This window comes from Engystomops pustulosus, chromosome 3 (genome assembly GCF_040894005.1).
Source record: "Engystomops pustulosus chromosome 3, aEngPut4.maternal, whole genome shotgun sequence".
NCBI classification, from domain to species: domain Eukaryota; kingdom Metazoa; phylum Chordata; class Amphibia; order Anura; family Leptodactylidae; genus Engystomops; species Engystomops pustulosus.
In genome coordinates, this window is record NC_092413.1 from 28,525,881 (window position 1) to 28,545,205 (window position 19,325).

The window sequence follows — 19,325 nt, forward strand, 5'->3', positions numbered from 1 at the left end:
CCATTGCATAGCCCATTAAGTATTTTATTAAAGGGGAGTCTTCTAGTAGTTTTGACCATATAGAGCTGCAGTAAATGTTAGGTATTGGTTCTGGAGATCTGCTGTTAATAGCACCAGGACTGTGAAAAGTGCATTTTAACCACACACAGAAGGTATGTTAACACTGGCCGCAGCTTTGCATGGTCAGAACTGCTAGTTAACTCCCTTTAGGCCTCATGCACTTCAGGATTAGGTCACAATGTTGTGTTGTTTTATCACATAATATGACAAACACTATGACAGTAACCTGATAAACCCTTTTGCAGGAGCCCATGGGGCATGAGTACTACTGTCCATCATATGGCAGTTCTGGCATTACCTATTGCTGTTTCGCTTCTATGATGGACTAGAATGGAGTGAGTTAAAGGGGTAGTTCAGGATTTATAAAAAAAAAGTTATATATGTCTGGGGGCGGAGGGGCGGCATAAGTCACTGGCGGTTCCTTGTTTGTTACATTCCTGACCACTGCTGAGCGCCAGAGGAGCAGAGTAGAAGATTTTTTGTAGCCCCCCCCCCCCCCCTTCTACTCCACCGGAGATAAATGCAGAAAATGTTTTATAATATCTATTCCCCTGCACTGAATCGCTCCTACAAGACATCACATGAACAATACAAACAATCATAACTTCAAACAGTCAATCTGTCAAGTAAGCAAACACAGCAACAGGTGTCTTCACACAGCGGTGTTTACCAGCGAAACGCGTCTACGGGCTTCTTCATGGCCATTGGCTACATGCAGCTTTAGGACGGTGTCTGTGGCTCCTATGGGTTAACCCTTCTCAAACAAGTTGTAGGTTTTGTACTTTCAGATGGGAAGCCACAAAACGAAAAAATTAAATCTTGCATAACCTACCACACATGCCTGTAGTATTTATCCATAAGTAGATGTGTAGGTAAGAAGTTATAGGATAATGTCTACAGGACATACAGGGGGTATGATAATCTAGTCTCGCTGTGCATCCTCTTACTTTACACTGGCTTTGATAAATCTGCAGTCAATAAGATCCACACTGGTCCTTACGCATAGGTGATCAGCGCTCAGTTCTTCACCAAGAAGGGTGATGCCACACATGGCGTTTTAGTCCGTTGTTAAGCATGCTTTTTCAGTCTGTTTAAAAACCCATGCTTTTTTCCCCAATTATCTTAATAGATAAACAGGTTGTAAGCAGCCAAACGAATGGCAAACGGTCATAAAATTAATGCTTAAAAACTGACCAAAAACGCCACGTGTAGCATCACCACAAGACCTTCCATTAGCCCCCTATGTCAAGAAAAAATAAAAAGGTTTCACTGAAACTTTAAGCACAAAATTAAATGTCATCTAGTGTAGCTCCACCTGCTCTATAAAATGCCACCTGCAAGTAACACAATGGGGCTCATTTACTAAGAGTCCGGGGAGCGCATTTTCGTCGGGTTTGCGCCGAACTGCCCCGGGATTTTGGCGCACGCGATCGCATTTTGGCGCATCGGCGCCGGCTTGCACACAACAGAAATCAGGGTGGGCAGGCCGCCAGACAACGCGCACAACACGCAACATTTAGAATTGTGACGCAAGACATTCACTTACAAGAAGGTGAACTCCGGCAGACCTCGGCGCAGAAGTGACGGATGCAGGAACTCGGGGACACGATCTTCATGCATTCCCGGCAGACCCAAATCCTCGTCAGACAACGCACCGCCGGATCGTGACAGGACCGGGTAAGTAAATCAGCCCCAATATGTATACACTGCTCAGCTCCGCCTGGTCTATGGCATGCTGTCTACAGATAGGACACTATATACAATCTGCTCAGCTCCCACTGCTCTATAACATGTTTCCTGCAGATAGGACACTATGTAGACACTGCTCAGCTCCTCCTGCTCTATAACTTGCTGCTTGCAGATAGGGCACTATATATAATCTGCACAGCTCCTACGGCTCTATAACATGCTTCCTGCAGGTAGGACACTATGTACACACTGCTCTGCCCTTCTGCTCTATAACATGCTGCCAGTACTACGTACAATACACGCAGCTCCATCAGACCTTCAGGAGGCCACAGTCTCATCATTTTTAAGCTCGGTGGCGACACCAATATTACAATATGCCACAAATACATGAAAAATATATAATGATAAGATATATTTCATCATCATTTTTTATTGCTCAGCTTATAAATGCAACTTTTCATTTAGAATGGTGTGCTCCATGAAAGTGGTAAATCATCCTGCCAGAAAATGAACACTAATGTCCAAGCCAGCCAGCGTCTACACACGACTTCCAAGCCTCACATTTCCTCTCCCAAAGAGCATTAGCAAAAGGCCCCAGGCAATCTTAACTTTTCAACCAGTAATTAGTATCACAAAGATTACCACTTTAATTACACAGCCCTGATGGGAAATCACAGATAAGTTAGCAAAGCCAATCAATGTTATGTTCTAACTAATAATTCGGCCTCATTTGGAGGGGTTTCTCTTAACTTAGATCACATATCATTAGGACGGATTGTCATAATTATTCTGATAATTCTTAAATGGAAGACTCGCTCTCTAATAAGGCGCCATCCTATGTGTCAATAATTTAAATAAATTTCCCATTTGAGATGATGGATATATATTACTATATGGTGATTCCTTTATTCCTTATATGATTATACAGAATGAAGAAAAATCATTATAGAACACTAAATAGTATAGCAACTCACTAGTGCATCACTAAAAAGTGTAGCAAACAAGAAGAAAGGTCAACGTTACATCATATTAAAGAGGTTCTATAGGAATCCAGCTCTAGTTCAGGCCAAGAAAAAAAAGATACTTGTGCTTCCCCATTCCCTGCTATACCCATTCCAATGCTTCCCTATCCCCTGCTATACCCATTCCAATGCTTCCCCATCCCCTGCTATACCCATTCCAATGCTTCCCCATTCCCTGCTATACCCATTCCAATGCTTCCCCATTCCCTGCTATACCCATTCCAATGCTTCCCCATCCCCTGCTATACCCATTCCAATGCTTCCCCATCCCCTGCTATACCCATTCCAATGCTTCCCCATCCCCTGCTATACCCATTCCAATGCTTCCCCATCCCCTGCTATACCCATTCCAATGCTTCCCTATTCCCTGCTATACCCATTCCAATGCTTCCATATCCCCTGCTATACCCATTCCCTGCTATACCCATTCCAATGCTTCCATATCCCCTGCTATACCCATTCCAATGCTTCCCTATCCCCTGCTATACCCATTCCAATGCTTCCCTATTCCCTGCTATACCCATTCCAATGCTTCCCCATCCCCTGCTATACCCATTCCAATGCTTCCCTATTCCCTGTTATACCCATTCCAATGCTTCCATATCCCCTGCTATACCCATTCCAATGCTTCCCTATCCCCTGCTATACCCATTCCAATGCTTCCCTATTCCCTGCTATCCCCATTCCAATGCTTCCCTATCCCCTGCTATACCCATTCCAATGCTTCCTCATCCCCTGCTATACCCATTCCAATGCTTCCCCATCCCCTGCTATACCCATTCCAATGCTTCCCTATTCCCTGCTATACCCATTCCAATGCTTCCCTATCCCCTGCTATACCCATTCCAATGCTTCCCTATCCCCTGCTATACCCATTCCAATGCTTCCCTATCCCCTGCTATACCCATTCCAATGCTTCCCTATTCCCTGCTATACCCATTCCAATGCTTCCCTATCCCCTGCTATACCCATTCCAATGCTTCCCTATCCCCTGCGATACCCATTCCAATGCTTCCCTATTCCCTGTTATACCCATTCCAATGCTTCCCTATCCCCTGCTATACCCATTCCAATGCTTCCCTATCCCCTGCTATACCCATTCCAATGCTTCCCTATTCCCTGTTATACCCATTCCAATGCTTCCCTATCCCCTGCTATACCCATTCCAATGCTTCCCTATCCCCTGCTATACCCATTCCCTGCTATACCCATTCCAATGCTTCCCTATCCCCTGCTATACCCATTCCAATGCTTCCCTATTCCCTGTTATACCCATTCCAATGCTTCCCTATCCCCTGCTATACCCATTCCAATGCTTCCATATCCCCTGCTATACCCATTCCAATGCTTCCCAATCCCCTGCTATACCCATTCCAATGCTTCCCTATTCCCTGCTATACCCATTCCAATGCTTCCCTATTCCCTGCTATACCCATTCCAATGCTTCCCTATTCCCTGTTATACCCATTCCAATGCTTCCCTATCCCCTGCTATACCCATTCCAATGCTTCCCTATCCCCTGCTATACCCATTCCAATGCTTCCCTATTCCCTGCTATACCCATTCCAATGCTTCCCTATCCCCTGCTATACCCATTCCAATGCTTCCCTATCCCCTGCGATACCCATTCCAATGCTTCCCTATTCCCTGTTATACCCATTCCAATGCTTCCCTATCCCCTGCTATACCCATTCCAATGCTTCCCTATCCCCTGCTATACCCATTCCAATGCTTCCCTATTCCCTGTTATACCCATTCCAATGCTTCCCTATCCCCTGCTATACCCATTCCAATGCTTCCCTATCCCCTGCTATACCCATTCCCTGCTATACCCATTCCAATGCTTCCCTATCCCCTGCTATACCCATTCCAATGCTTCCCTATTCCCTGTTATACCCATTCCAATGCTTCCCTATCCCCTGCTATACCCATTCCAATGCTTCCATATCCCCTGCTATACCCATTCCAATGCTTCCCTATCCCCTGCTATACCCATTCCAATGCTTCCCTATTCCCTGCTATACCCATTCCAATGCTTCCCTATTCCCTGCTATACCCATTCCAATGCTTCCCTATTCCCTGTTATACCCATTCCAATGCTTCTCTATTCCCTGCTATCCCCATTCCAATGCTTCCATATCCCCTGCTATACCCATTCCAATGCTTCCCTATTCCCTGCTATACCCATTCCAATGCTTCCATATCCCCTGCTATACCCATTCCCTGCTATACCCATTCCAATGCTTCCATATCCCCTGCTATACCCATTCCCTGCTATACCCATTCCAATGCTTCCCTATCTCCTGCGATACCCATTCCAATGCTTCCCCATCCCCTGCTATACCCATTCCAATGCTTCCCCATCCCCTGCTATACCCATTCCAATGCTTCCCTATCCCCTGCTATACCCATTCCAATGCTTCCCTATTCCCTGCTATACCCATTCCGATGCTTCCCTATCCCCTGCTATACCCATTCCAATGCTTCCCCATTCCCTGCTATACCCATTCCCTGCTATACCCATTCCAATGCTTCCCCATTCCCTGCTATACCCATTCCAATGCTTCCCTATCCCCTGCTATACCCATTCCAATGCTTCCCTATCCCCTGCTATACCCATTCCAATGCTTCCCTATCCCCTGCTATACCCATTCCAATGCTTCCCTATTCCCTGCTATACCCATTCCAATGCTTCCCTATCCCCTGCTATACCCATTCCAATGCTTCCCCATTCCCTGCTATACCCATTCCAATGCTTCCCTATCCCCTGCTATACCCATTCCAATGCTTCCCTATTCCCTGCTATACCCATTCCAATGCTTCCCCATTCCCTGCTATACCCATTCCAATGCTTCCCTATCCCCTGCTATACCCATTCCAATGCTTCCCTATCCCCTGCTATACCCATTCCCTGCTATACCCATTCCCTGCTATACCCATTCCAATGCTTCCCTATTCCCTGCTATACCCATTCCAATGCTTCCCTATCCCCTGCTATACCCATTCCAATGCTTTCCTATTCCCTGCTATACCCATTCCCTGCTATACCCATTCCCTGCTATACCCATTCCCTGCTATACCCATTCCAATGCTTCCCTATTCCCTGCTATACCCATTCCAATGCTTCCCTATTCCCTGCTATACCCATTCCAATGCTTCCCTATTCCCTGTTATACCCATTCCAATGCTTCCCTATTCCCTGCTATCCCCATTCCAATGCTTCCATATCCCCTGCTATACCCATTCCAATGCTTCCCTATTCCCTGCTATACCCATTCCAATGCTTCCATATCCCCTGCTATACCCATTCCCTGCTATACCCATTCCAATGCTTCCATATCCCCTGCTATACCCATTCCCTGCTATACCCATTCCAATGCTTCCCTATCCCCTGCGATACCCATTCCAATGCTTCCCCATCCCCTGCGATACCCATTCCAATGCTTCCCTATCCCCTGCTATACCCATTCCAATGCTTCCCTATCCCCTGCTATACCCATTACAATGCTTCCCTATTCCCTGCTATACCCATTCCGATGCTTCCCTATCCCCTGCTATACCCATTCCGATGCTTCCCTATTCCCTGCTATACCCATTCCAATGCTTCCCCATTCCCTGCTATACCCATTCCAATGCTTCCCCATCCCCTGCTATACCCATTCCAATGCTTCCCCATCCCCTGCTATACCCATTCCAATGCTTCCCCATCCCCTGCTATACCCATTCCAATGCTTCCCTATTCCCTGCTATACCCATTCCAATGCTTCCATATCCCCTGCTATACCCATTCCAATGCTTCCCTATTCCCTGTTATACCCATTCCAATGCTTCCCTATCCCCTGCTATACCCATTCCAATGCTTCCCTATCCCCTGCTATACCCATTCCAATGCTTCCCTATCCCCTGCTATACCCATTCCCTGCTATACCCATTCCAATGCTTCCATATCCCCTGCTATACCCATTCCAATGCTTCCCTATCCCCTGCTATACCCATTCCAATGCTTCCCTATCCCCTGCTATACCCATTCCAATGCTTCCTCATCCCCTGCTATACCCATTCCAATGCTTCCCTATCCCTGCTATACCCATTCCAATGCTTCCCTATTCCCTGTTATACCCATTCCAATGCTTCCCTATCCCCTGCTATACCCATTCCAATGCTTCCCTATCCCCTGCTATACCCATTCCAATGCTTCCCTATCCCCTGCTATACCCATTCCAATGCTTCCCTATTCCCTGCTATACCCATTCCAATGCTTCCCTATTCCCTGCTATACCCATTCCAATGCTTCCCTATTCCCTGTTATACCCATTCCAATGCTTCCCTATCCCCTGCTATACCCATTCCAATGCTTCCATATCCCCTGCTATACCCATTCCAATGCTTCCCTATTCCCTGCTATACCCATTCCAATGCTTCCATATCCCCTGCTATACCCATTCCCTGCTATACCCATTCCAATGCTTCCATATCCCCTGCTATACCCATTCCCTGCTATACCCATTCCAATGCTTCCCTATCCCCTGCGATACCCATTCCAATGCTTCCCCATCCCCTGCTATACCCATTCCAATGCTTCCCCATCCCCTGCTATACCCATTCCAATGCTTCCCTATCCCCTGCTATACCCATTCCGATGCTTCCCTATTCCCTGCTATACCCATTCCGATGCTTCCCTATCCCCTGCTATACCCATTCCAATGCTTCCCCATTCCCTGCTATACCCATTCCCTGCTATACCCATTCCAATGCTTCCCCATTCCCTGCTATACCCATTCCAATGCTTCCCTATCCCCTGCTATACCCATTCCAATGCTTCCCTATCCCCTGCTATACCCATTCCAATGCTTCCCTATCCCCTGCTATACCCATTCCAATGCTTCCCTATTCCCTGCTATACCCATTCCAATGCTTCCCTATCCCCTGCTATACCCATTCCAATGCTTCCCCATTCCCTGCTATACCCATTCCAATGCTTCCCTATCCCCTGCTATACCCATTCCAATGCTTCCCTATTCCCTGCTATACCCATTCCAATGCTTCCCTATTCCCTGCTATACCCATTCCAATGCTTCCCCATTCCCTGCTATACCCATTCCAATGCTTCCCTATCCCCTGCTATACCCATTCCAATGCTTCCCTATCCCCTGCTATACCCATTCCAATGCTTTCCTATTCCCTGCTATACCCATTCCCTGCTATACCCATTCCCTGCTATACCCATTCCAATGCTTCCCTATTCCCTGCTATACCCATTCCAATGCTTCCCTATCCCCTGCTATACCCATTCCAATGCTTCCCTATCCCCTGCTATACCCATTCCAATGCTTCCCTATCCCCTGCTATACCCATTCCCTGCTATACCCATTCCCTGCTATACCCATTCCAATGCTTCCCTATCCCCTGCTATACCCATTCCAATGCTTCCCTATCCCCTGCTATACCCATTCCAATGCTTCCCTATTCCCTGCTATACCCATTCCCTGCTATACCCATTCCCTGCTATACCCATTCCAATGCTTCCCTATTCCCTGCTATACCCATTCCAATGCTTCCCTATCCCCTGCTATACCCATTCCAATGCTTCCCTATCCCCTGCTATACCCATTCCAATGCTTCCCTATTCCCTGCTATACCCATTCCAATGCTTCCCTATCCCCTGCTATACCCATTCCAATGCTTCCCTATTCCCTGCTATACCCATTCCAATGCTTCCCTATCCCCTGCTATACCCATTCCAATGCTTCCCCATTCCCTGCTATACCCATTCCAATGCTTCCCTATTCCCTGCTATACCCATTCCAATGCTTCCCCATTCCCTGCTATACCCATTCCAATGCTTCCCTATCCCCTGCTATACCCATTCCAATGCTTCCCTATCCCCTGCTATACCCATTCCAATGCTTTCCTATACCCTGCTATACCCATTCCAATGCTTCCCTATCCCCTGCTATACCCATTCCCTGCTATACCCATTCCCTGCTATACCCATTCCCTGCTATACCCATTCCAATGCTTCCCTATCCCCTGCTATACCCATTCCAATGCTTCCCTATCCCCTGCTATACCCATTCCAATGCTTCCCCATCCCCTGCTATACCCATTCCAATGCTTCCCTATCCCCTGCTATACCCATTCCAATGCTTCCCTATTCCCTGCTATACCCATTCCAATGCTTCCCTATTCCCTGCTATACCCATTCCAATGCTTCCCTATTCCCTGCTATACCCATTCCAATGCTTCTCTATCCCCTGCTATACCCATTCCAATGCTTCCCCATTCCCTGCTATAGCCATTCCAATGCTTTCCTATTCCCTGCTATACCCATTCCAATGCTTCCCCATTCCCTGCTATACCCATTCCAATGCTTTCCTATACCCTGCTATACCCATTCCAATGCTTCCCTATCCCCTGCTATACCCATTCCCTGCTATACCCATTCCCTGCTATACCCATTCCAATGCTTCCCTATCCCCTGCTATACCCATTCCAATGCTTCCCTATCCCCTGCTATACCCATTCCAATGCTTCCCTATTCCCTGCTATACCCATTCCCTGCTATACCCATTCCCTGCTATACCCATTCCAATGCTTCCCTATTCCCTGCTATACCCATTCCAATGCTTCCCTATCCCCTGCTATACCCATTCCAATGCTTCCCTATCCCCTGCTATACCCATTCCAATGCTTCCCTATTCCCTGCTATACCCATTCCAAGGCTTCCCTATCCTCTGCGATACCCATTCCAATGCTTCCCTATTCCCTGCTATACCCATTCCAAGGCTTCCCTATCCTCTGCGATACCCATTCCAATGCTTCCCTATCCCCTGCTATACCCATTCCAAGGCTTCCCTATCCTCTGCGATACCCATTCCAAGGCTTCCCTATTCCCTGCGATACCCATTCCAATGCTTCCCTATTCCCTGCTATACCCATTCCAATGCTTCCCTATTCCCTGCTATACCCATTCCAATGCTTCCCTATTCCCTGCTATACCCATTCCAATGCTTCCCTATCCCCTGCTATACCCATTCCAATGCTTCCCTATTCCCTGCTATACCCATTCCAATGCTTCCCTATCCCTGCTATACCCATTCCAATGCTTCCCCATCCCCTGCTATACCCATTCCAATGCTTCCATATCCCCTGCTATACCCATTCCAATGCTTCCATATCCCCTGCTATACCCATTCCAATGCTTCCATATTCCCTGCTATACCCATTCCAATGCTTCCCTATCCCTGCTATACCCATTCCAATGCTTCCATATTCCCTGCTATACCCATTCCAATGCTTCCCTATCCCTGCTATACCCATTCCAATGCTTCCCCATCCCCTGCTATACCCATTCCAATGCTTCCATATCCCCTGCTATACCCATTCCAATGCTTCCATATTCCCTGCTATACCCATTCCAATGCTTCCCCATCCCCTGCTATACCCATTCCAATGCTTCCCCATCCCCTGCTATACCCATTCCAATGCTTCCATATTCCCTGCTATACCCATTCCAATGCTTCCCTATTCCCTGCTATACCCATTCCAATGCTTCCCCATCCCCTGCTATACCCATTCCAATGCTTCCATATTCCCTGCTATACCCATTCCAATGCTTCCCTATCCCTGCTATACCCATTCCAAAGCTTCCCTATCCCCTTGTAGTCTGTACTTCTTGCTCATGTTACTGCTGTGGCCAATGACTGGTCCATCAGTCATTTCCTATGCGTCAAAAAGAAAAGAAGAGATTGGCAAAGGATCAGGAATAGTCAGAGTAGACGTGTCAGGGTATTGGAGGTGAGTAAGGCTTATTAATAGGACCATATTGCATTTTTAATCATCCCCTTTAACATTGATGACCTATACCATTTTCTACAAACATAAGGGTGCTGTCACATGGCGCGTTCTTGGACGCAAAAACGCATGCGTTTTTGTATGTTTACCATGTGTTTGACTGGTCTTAATCCGTTTCTCATCTGCCTACACTTCTAGAAATTCAGATAAACAGCTTCAAACCAGCCAAACGCGCGGTAAACATACAAGACGCATGCGTTTTCAGTCCGTTTAAAAATGGTCCAAGAATGCAATGTGTGGCATCACCCTAAAGATTTGGGCTTTGAAGGCACTTGACCTTAAACTGTATCCACTAAGGCACTTTTGTATGTGTACCATGTGTTTGGCAGGTTTTAATTGGTTTCACAGCCGCCTGCACGTCTACAAACAGATTCAAACCAGCCAAACGCATGGAAAACATACAAAAACTAAAGAGTTTTCATTACGTTTAAAGCCGGTCCAAGAATGCAACGTGTGACGGCTCTCTAAAGGGGTGGATCATGTAAACACATTGGGGGACATTTACTATGGTGTTTCCGCCAGTTTTGTGGCGCTCTCACCACATGTTCTGCTCTCAGACCTATTTATTAGCTGGCGGCGCCAGAAAAAAATGCCTTTTTCCGCCTGCTCCGACTCTTCTCCGAAAAGGGGCGTGGCTTTGGCGGAGTGGAAACTCAGACACAATTAATATGTGTCGCAGCCATTTTTGGGCGCTGTAAACTGGCGGAAAGTAGACCAAAAGAAAACTGGTCTAGCAGGGACTGTTGGACACATTTCTGGTGCTCGGGACAGATTTTGGTCCCAGGGACAGAAAATGGTCTCGGGGACAGAAATGTCTCTGCACAGCTCCACAATATTAAATGTGTATCTTCTTTCCGAGAGCAGGTCGGTAACAAAGCCAATGCAGACACCGACACTTTAAGTAAATGTCCCCCAATGTGTATCTTCTTTCCCAGAGCAGGTCGGTAACAAAGCCAATGCAGACACCGACACTTTAAGTAAATGTCCCCCAATGTGTATCTTCTTTCCGAGAGCAGGTCGGTAACAAAGCCAATGCAGACACCGACACTTTAAGTAAATGTCCCCCAATGTGTGAAATTTATCAAGACCTAAAGGGATTGTCCCATTTCAGCAAATATTTTACATTGTTTGTGTGGTGAAATACAATTTTCCTTTATACTTAACGTATGAAGTCCTCATGCTTTTCTAGACCACTGCTTGCTGTCATTTTACAGGAAACTTCATTGTTTAGGTCCTGTAGATAAACTCCAGTCCCTGGTCATGTGATGTCCCACAGGTGCACGGCTCATTATATTCCTGGTCATGTGATGTCCCACAGGTGCACGGCTCATTATATTCCTGGTCATGTGATGTCCCACAGGTGCACGGCTCATTATATTCCTGGTCATGTGATGTCATACAGGTGCACGCCTCATTATATTCCTGGTCATGTGATGTCCCACAGGTGCACGGCTCATTATATTCCTGGTCATGTGATGTCATACAGGTGCACGCCTCATTATATTCCTGGTCATGTGATGTCCCACAGGTGCACGGCTCATTATATTCCTGGTCATGTGATGTCATACAGGTGCACGCCTCATTATATTCCTGGTCATGTGATGTCATACAGGTGCACGCCTCATTATATTCCTGGTCATGTGATGTCATACAGGTGCACGCCTCATTATATTCCTGGTCATGTGATGTCATACAGGTGCACGCCTCGATATATAACACAGCTCTGGTTACTCTTTGTGAAATACACCTGTGTGACATCACACGAGCAGGGACCAGCTATTACCCACAGGAGGTGAACTATAAAGCTTCCTGTAAAGGACAACAAGCTACAAAGGATAGAACGTATACTTTTCACCATCCAAACAACAACATTATTTGCTGAAGTGAGACAACCCCTTTAATAATCCCCCATCGGTGCAGGGCAGGACAGTTTAATTAGAGAGGATTGTGAGTCCAAGTAAGTACAAGTACTTATCAAGTAAAGATCTATGCTATAACGTACGCTAGACTATAGTTAATATAATGGCCTGAGCCACTTAAAAAAAAAAAGGTGGAGCAAAGGGGACACAAGTTAGAAAAGTGGCCGTGCACTAGGAAGTGCCACTTTTTCATAGCTCATACATTACAATATTTCTGCAAAGAATTATGAACCAACAGGTAGCAGATTAGTCTCTGTGTAATAATCATACAACGTTGGCAGCCATGGAGGTTTACGCTGAGCCCCTGACTACCAGGGAAACCCATCAGACTTTCTGATTTAGTTGTAGGGGTGCTGATGGGGTGACATTGGGAGCTCCTAGGATCCAACTGCTGGGATCATTGATAATTCAGGTTAACTGTATTATATAGCAGACACCCATCGCATATTGCTCAGACATAGTTTACCATCCTACACAAGCCTTACCATGTCCACTTTATGTTAAAGGACTTGTCCTAGACATTTTGCCCACTAGTAGGGGGTATTATAAAATCACCTATAATTCCCTCTCTCTTGCCTACAGTCCAGCGGGCTCCCTTACAGAGCGATGATGATACATAGGCCAGAGAAGTCATGTGCTGTCTATCACTGGCCTCAGCGGTCATGTGTCTATAAGACCGAGTCATTGCTACAGACATGATGTGGAAGCTTATACGTACATGAGGTCCCTATGGCCTGATGTGCAATGCAAAATCTACAAAGTATTTGACATCCAGTGTAATAGTGAAGCAATTCTGTATCACATCATACATTGCAGTGGACAACACTTTGCTATATTACGCTTTGGATAAGTCACAATGCTTGAACCATTTCCCTTAAATGTCTGGTGAAGTCCTAGTGCTCCAGTTGCTGCCATCAGGAGGTGCAATATGCCACCAAGCAGGATGGAACTAAGAAATGTAAAATTGTCCCACAGGGTAATTATAATTAATAAAGTTTGGGTCGTTACTACGTTATTTCTCTAACTGCATCTACCGACACATCGAACAACAATCCAGAAGGTAAAATACCTGAATCATTGCTAATCACATTCACAAGCGACTCTTGTTACATAAAATAGATAGAGAGCGCCACCTAGTGGCTCAAATATAAAATGCATACATTGTATAAAAGTGACAATGAGTTTTATCTACTTAGGCTACAGCTATTGTAGCGAAGAACAGGACTGAAATGGCAGCGCAATTTTATGTTTCAAAGAACAGGAGCTTAAGTGAAGTTGTGCTAATGGACACAAATAGCTGAAAAGAGGAAATTTACCCAATAACAATGTGTTAACATTTGCAGTTACAAAACATATTTTAAATGTTATCAGAATGCTTTTAAATTATGTTAACTGTTAACCTAATGTTGATGAAATGTTAACTGTAACCTAAGACCAGCTCTAAACTGGAAAGATTTTTCCCTATAGCAAATTTAGTGGGTCGGGTGTTTACGCCCCTGCCCGACATCTGCCAACCCCACTCTCTGCCAGATATGCTCAAAGTGGAGTTTCGGTCAGAGAACTGGCGGGCAGGGAGAAATACATGTGCCTTCTACGCCGGTAAACAGTGGAGATTGCACAATAAACCTCCCCCAATTAGTTTTCAACACGCAATGTTAACACAATGTTAACATACTGCACTTACATTGTGTTAACAGAAAGATTTTGTTCAGTTTGTCAGTTTCTTGTACAGAAAAAAGAAAGTCCCAAAACAAAAGGAGACCAAACCCATGGACCCACTGATGCCGTCAGTTCAATTCACATACATTGCGACTTCACTGTGCGGGGAAGATTTTGTTTTTTTCTACATGAGGACAAAAAAAAAAAAAAAATAGGGGGAATTGATTAATGCTACATTCACACGGCATGTCCCATCTGACCCCATAATACGGTGCTCCTCCTCTCCCGTGCGGCAGCAGTGTGCCCGCCATGCTACGTTACGGCGGGAACACGTGTGTATAAATATAGCCTAAGACTATGATTTTAAACGTCAGTCTTAAATTTCCGCCTGGAGTCCCATTTCTACTAAGAGGCTCCAACTGATGCCACACATGGGGGGACATTTACTATGGCGTTTCCGCCAGTTTTGTGGCGCTCTCACCACATGTTCTGCTCTCAGACCTATTTATTAGCTGGCGGCGCCAGAAAAAATGACTTTTTCCGTCTGCTCCGACTCTTCTCCGAAAAGGGGCGTGGCTTTGGCGGAGTGGAAACTCAGACAGAATTAATATGTGTCGCAGCCCTTTTTGGGCGCTGTAAACTGGCGCAAAGTAGACCAAAAGAAAACTGGTCTAGCAGGGACTGTTGGACGCATTTCTGGTGCTCGGGACAGATTTTGGTCCCAGGGACAGAAAATGGGCTCGGGGACAGAAATGTCTGTGTACAGCTCCACAATATTAAATGTGTGTCTTCTTTCCGAGAGCAGGTCGGTAACAAAGCCAATGCAGACACCGACACTTTAAGTAAATGTCCCCCCATGGTGTTTTGAACCTTTGAAGCCGTTTTTGGTCAGTTTTTAAGCAGTCCGTCCAAAAACGCATGCATTTTTCAAAACGCATTAGTTTTTGACAGGTTTTACCAATGATCTTAATTAAAACTGGTCAAAAACGGATGAGTTTTCAAAAAACACATGCGTTTTTGGACGGACTGCTTAAAAACGGACCAAAACGGCATCACCCTTAGGCCGGAGGCAAACGTGGCGCTTTAAACTCGTTTTTGGGCAGTTTTTAAGCAGTCCATAAAATAAACACATGCGTAAAAAAAGCATTGGTTTTTGAAAATGAATCCGTTTTTGACCCGTTTTAATTAAGATCATTGGAAAAGCCGGTCAAAAACGGCTGAGTTTTCAAAAAACGTCCTTAGGGTGGTGGCACACCCGTTGAACCCGTTTTTAGGCCGTCCGTTATATTAAGATAATTGGGAAAAGGACAAAAACGGTCCAAAAAACGGAAGCATTTTTAAAACGCATGTGTTTTTTTAACAGACTGCTTCAAAAGCGGCCTAAAAAGGGTTCAGAACTCCACGTGTGCCACCACCCTTAGGGTGAAGACACAGATGGCGTTTTTAGGCCGTTTTTGGGCCGTTTTTAGTTAGTGCGTTTTCACATCGCTAAAAACGCATGTGTTAAAAACGCATGCGTTTTTGACCAGTTTGAATTAAGATAATTGGTCAAACCTGTCAAAAACGCACTAACTAAAAACGGCCCAAAAACGGCCTAAAAACGCCATGTGTGTCTTCACCCTTAGGCCCGTTCCACACTTGCATGCTGCCGGGATCGCACGGCCCGAACGCTGCACCGCGGGAGTGAACTCAGCATGTCAGTTCACTCCCGCTGTGCAGCGTTCGGGCCATGCGATCCCGGCAGCATGCGTTGCGAGTGTGATGCGAGTTCATTGCATCACACTCGCAAGTGTGGAACAGGCTTTATTCTCCAATCTAAAGAGTGCATTATGTATGATAACATCTGCCTTAGGGGGGCAGTAAGGGGGCGGTCAGACAGGTGAAACATGGGGCCAATTTGTGCAAGGAAATGTCAATGTCAATGTAATTTTTATTGCAGAAAAGTCCACTGCGGGATAACAAAAAACCTGAATATTGACTAATTTTCACCCTAGTTCCTTTCATAAGTTTCAAACTTTGCATTGCAAAGGGGGAAATCCACAACAAAATCGGCAGCACTGTCCATAGCACAAGCCTCTACATGCAGCGAGAGGAAAGTATTTAGAGAAATCTGACTGCACAGCACAGTGCCATAGATAGTATAGTGGTGGTGCTTGGTACTGCGGCTCAGCCCCATTTGCTTGTAAGCAAATAGTGTTGTGTGGAAGCAGGAGCTGTATGAAGCAGGAGATCGGAGGGTTGTCGGACTCGATATTGATATCACTACCTTCATTTTCCATTGCTGTGCAGTCATAGGTACCAAAAGTCAGAAATTATGGAAACTAGATCTGTCACATGTCATACACAAAAAGAACAGGAGGACCCTGTGTGTATTATAACTGTACAGTGACATCACTGTGTAATCTCTGCACTGTGACATCACTGTGTGTATTATCCCTGTACTGTGACATCACTGTGTGTATTAGCCCTGTACTGTGACATCACTGTGTGTATTATCCCTGTACCGTGACATCACTGTGTGTATTATCCCTGTACCGTGACATCACTGTGTGTATTATCCCTGTACCGTGACATCACTGTGTGTATTATCCCTGTACCGTGACATCACTGTGTGTATTATCCCTGTACCGTGACATCACTGTGTGTATTATCCCTGTACCGTGACATTACTGTGTGTATTATCCCTGTACCGTGACATTACTGTGTGTATTATCTCTGTACTGTGACATCACTGTGTGTTATTCCTGTACTGTGACATCACTGTGTGTAGTATTCCTGCACTGTGACATCACTGTGTGTAGTATCCCTGCACTGTGACATCACTGTGTGTATTACCCCTGTACTGTGACATTAGTGTGTATTATCCCTGTCCTGTGACATCAGTGTGTATTATAACTGTACAGTGACATCACTGTGTAATCTCTGCATTGTGACATCACTGTGTGTAGTATTCCTGCACTGTGACATCACTGTGTATAGTATACATGTGCTGTGACATCACTGTGTATAGTATTCCTGCACTGTGACATCACTGTGTGTAGTATTCCTGCACTGTGCCATCACTGTGTGTAGTATACATGTGCTGTGACATCAATGTATGTAGTAATGCTGTACTGTGACGTCACTGTATAATCCTGCAATGTGACATCACTGTGTGTAGTATTCCGGCACTGTGACATCAATGTATGTAGTAATGCTGCACTGTGACATCACTGTATAATCCTGCAATGTGACATCACTGTGTGTACTATCCCTGAACTGTGCCATTAATGTGTGTATTATCCCTGTAAAGTGACATTGCGGTGTGCAGGGGCGTAACTACAATGGTCGCAGACATAGCAGCTGCTATGGGGCCTGTATTGTCAGGGGGCCCTAGGATCCGACCTGGCATACTAAAGAATGGAGGATGAAGAATGCACAAATATATACATATTAAGCTGAAAATCGTACAGTAGAATATGTATATAACAGTGCACATCTCTCCCAGCATGAATCCACAGCTCAGGTAAGAAATGTTGGGGAAGAGGCAGGGGACAGCAGAACGACAGGACTAGGAATCTGATCTCTCATCTCCAATTCCTGCTGTGTACCTTCCTCATGTGGTCAGCAGCTGCTGGGACAGATCTGTGTAGGTGAGAGGCCGATGCTGTAACACAGCAAAATATATTCTTCCATGCATGGTTATGGTGCGCTGAGACAGCAACGTGACCGGCCGCCATATGCACCTATGGGGAGCGATATGTGCTTGTGTGCAATGGATAGAAGAGTGTATAAATGTGTGAAGGTGTAGGGGCATGGGGGGGTCCTGCCTCTCCTAGTTACGCCCTTTGCTGTGTGTATTATATATCTGTACTGTAACATAAATGCATAAGGAAGACTGAAAAAAAATTATCAGCACTTCATGCAGTGAACTCCCCGCTGAAGTGGATTATATTGGGGTAGAACTCATTACAGTTTGTAGGGAGTAAAATATATATTTTTTTTTTAAATGACTTCAGATGCTCCATATGTGATGTGCATAAAGCCCAGGCTGCCTTTACACCTACATTTTACTGGGAGGGGAACGATGATCAGTCGTTTTGAAATTTTTCAGGCCATTTTTTGCCCAAAAATATGTGCTGTAGCACCTGCTCCCTCCCCTATAGAGAAATAATATGTACCCGTGGCTAAGCCTATGGAAGTACAGGCAGTCCCTGGGTTACATACAAGATAGGTTCCTTGGGTTTGTACTTAAGTTGAATTTGTATGCAAGTCAGAACTGTATATTTTATAATTGTAGCTCCAGACAATTTTTTTTTTTTTTTTTTGTCCAGTGACAATTGGACTTTCACATTTTTGTTGCTGTAATGGGACCAAGGATTATGAATAAATCTTCATTACAGACACATTACAGCTGATCATTGCAGTCTGGGACTATAGTAACATCCAGAGACTACACCAGAGGTCACAGGGGGCAGAGAGGTTCGTCTGTAACTAGGGGTCATCTGTAAGTCGGGTGTCCTTAAGTAGGGGACCGCCTGTATACGCCAGCAGCATTACGAGGTTCAGATACCAAAACGTATTCAATGAAATCTGCAGAAATACATTCTAAAACTGTTCTCAATCCATCAAACAGAACAACCCGCAGCACTATGGTCCCATATAACATCCATACAACCTAAATTCACTCACCAGAGAAGATGTGATCTTACCATAAGACTTCTATCAGCGAAGAGCGGCCAAGATATTGTTACAGAAGCCGGAGGTTCTCTGCCCAGCCGAGCGTTCACTCCACTGACAGGAGTGCAACCCTATCTGTAGCGCTATTGTACGCCTGATGTAATGAGCCTGTAATTACCCTATTAATAATGTACAAATCTATCACTTTGCTTAGAACCTGCCGAACATTAAAATTACAATATGTATATATGTAAGATCTGTTTATACAACGTGCCAGAGCAAACAATCCCGGGACTGAGAAGCTATAGAACAATGTATACATCCTATATTACACATCATGCTGAATGTAGAGGAGAAATCCAAAACTACACCCAGATTTATGTATTCCTGCTCTATGGATATGCCCAGTAATGCATGTATACACCGACTGCTCTCATACAGGTCCTGCAGCAGGACACAAAAT

General features: G+C 45.4%; 1 protein-coding gene across 5 annotated transcripts in view; it reads right to left on the reverse strand.

The window, feature by feature from the left end:
• WDPCP (WD repeat containing planar cell polarity effector) overlaps positions 1-19,325 on the reverse strand; it is a 217,873-nt gene that overhangs the window by 193,514 nt on the left and 5,034 nt on the right. The window lies entirely within an intron of this gene.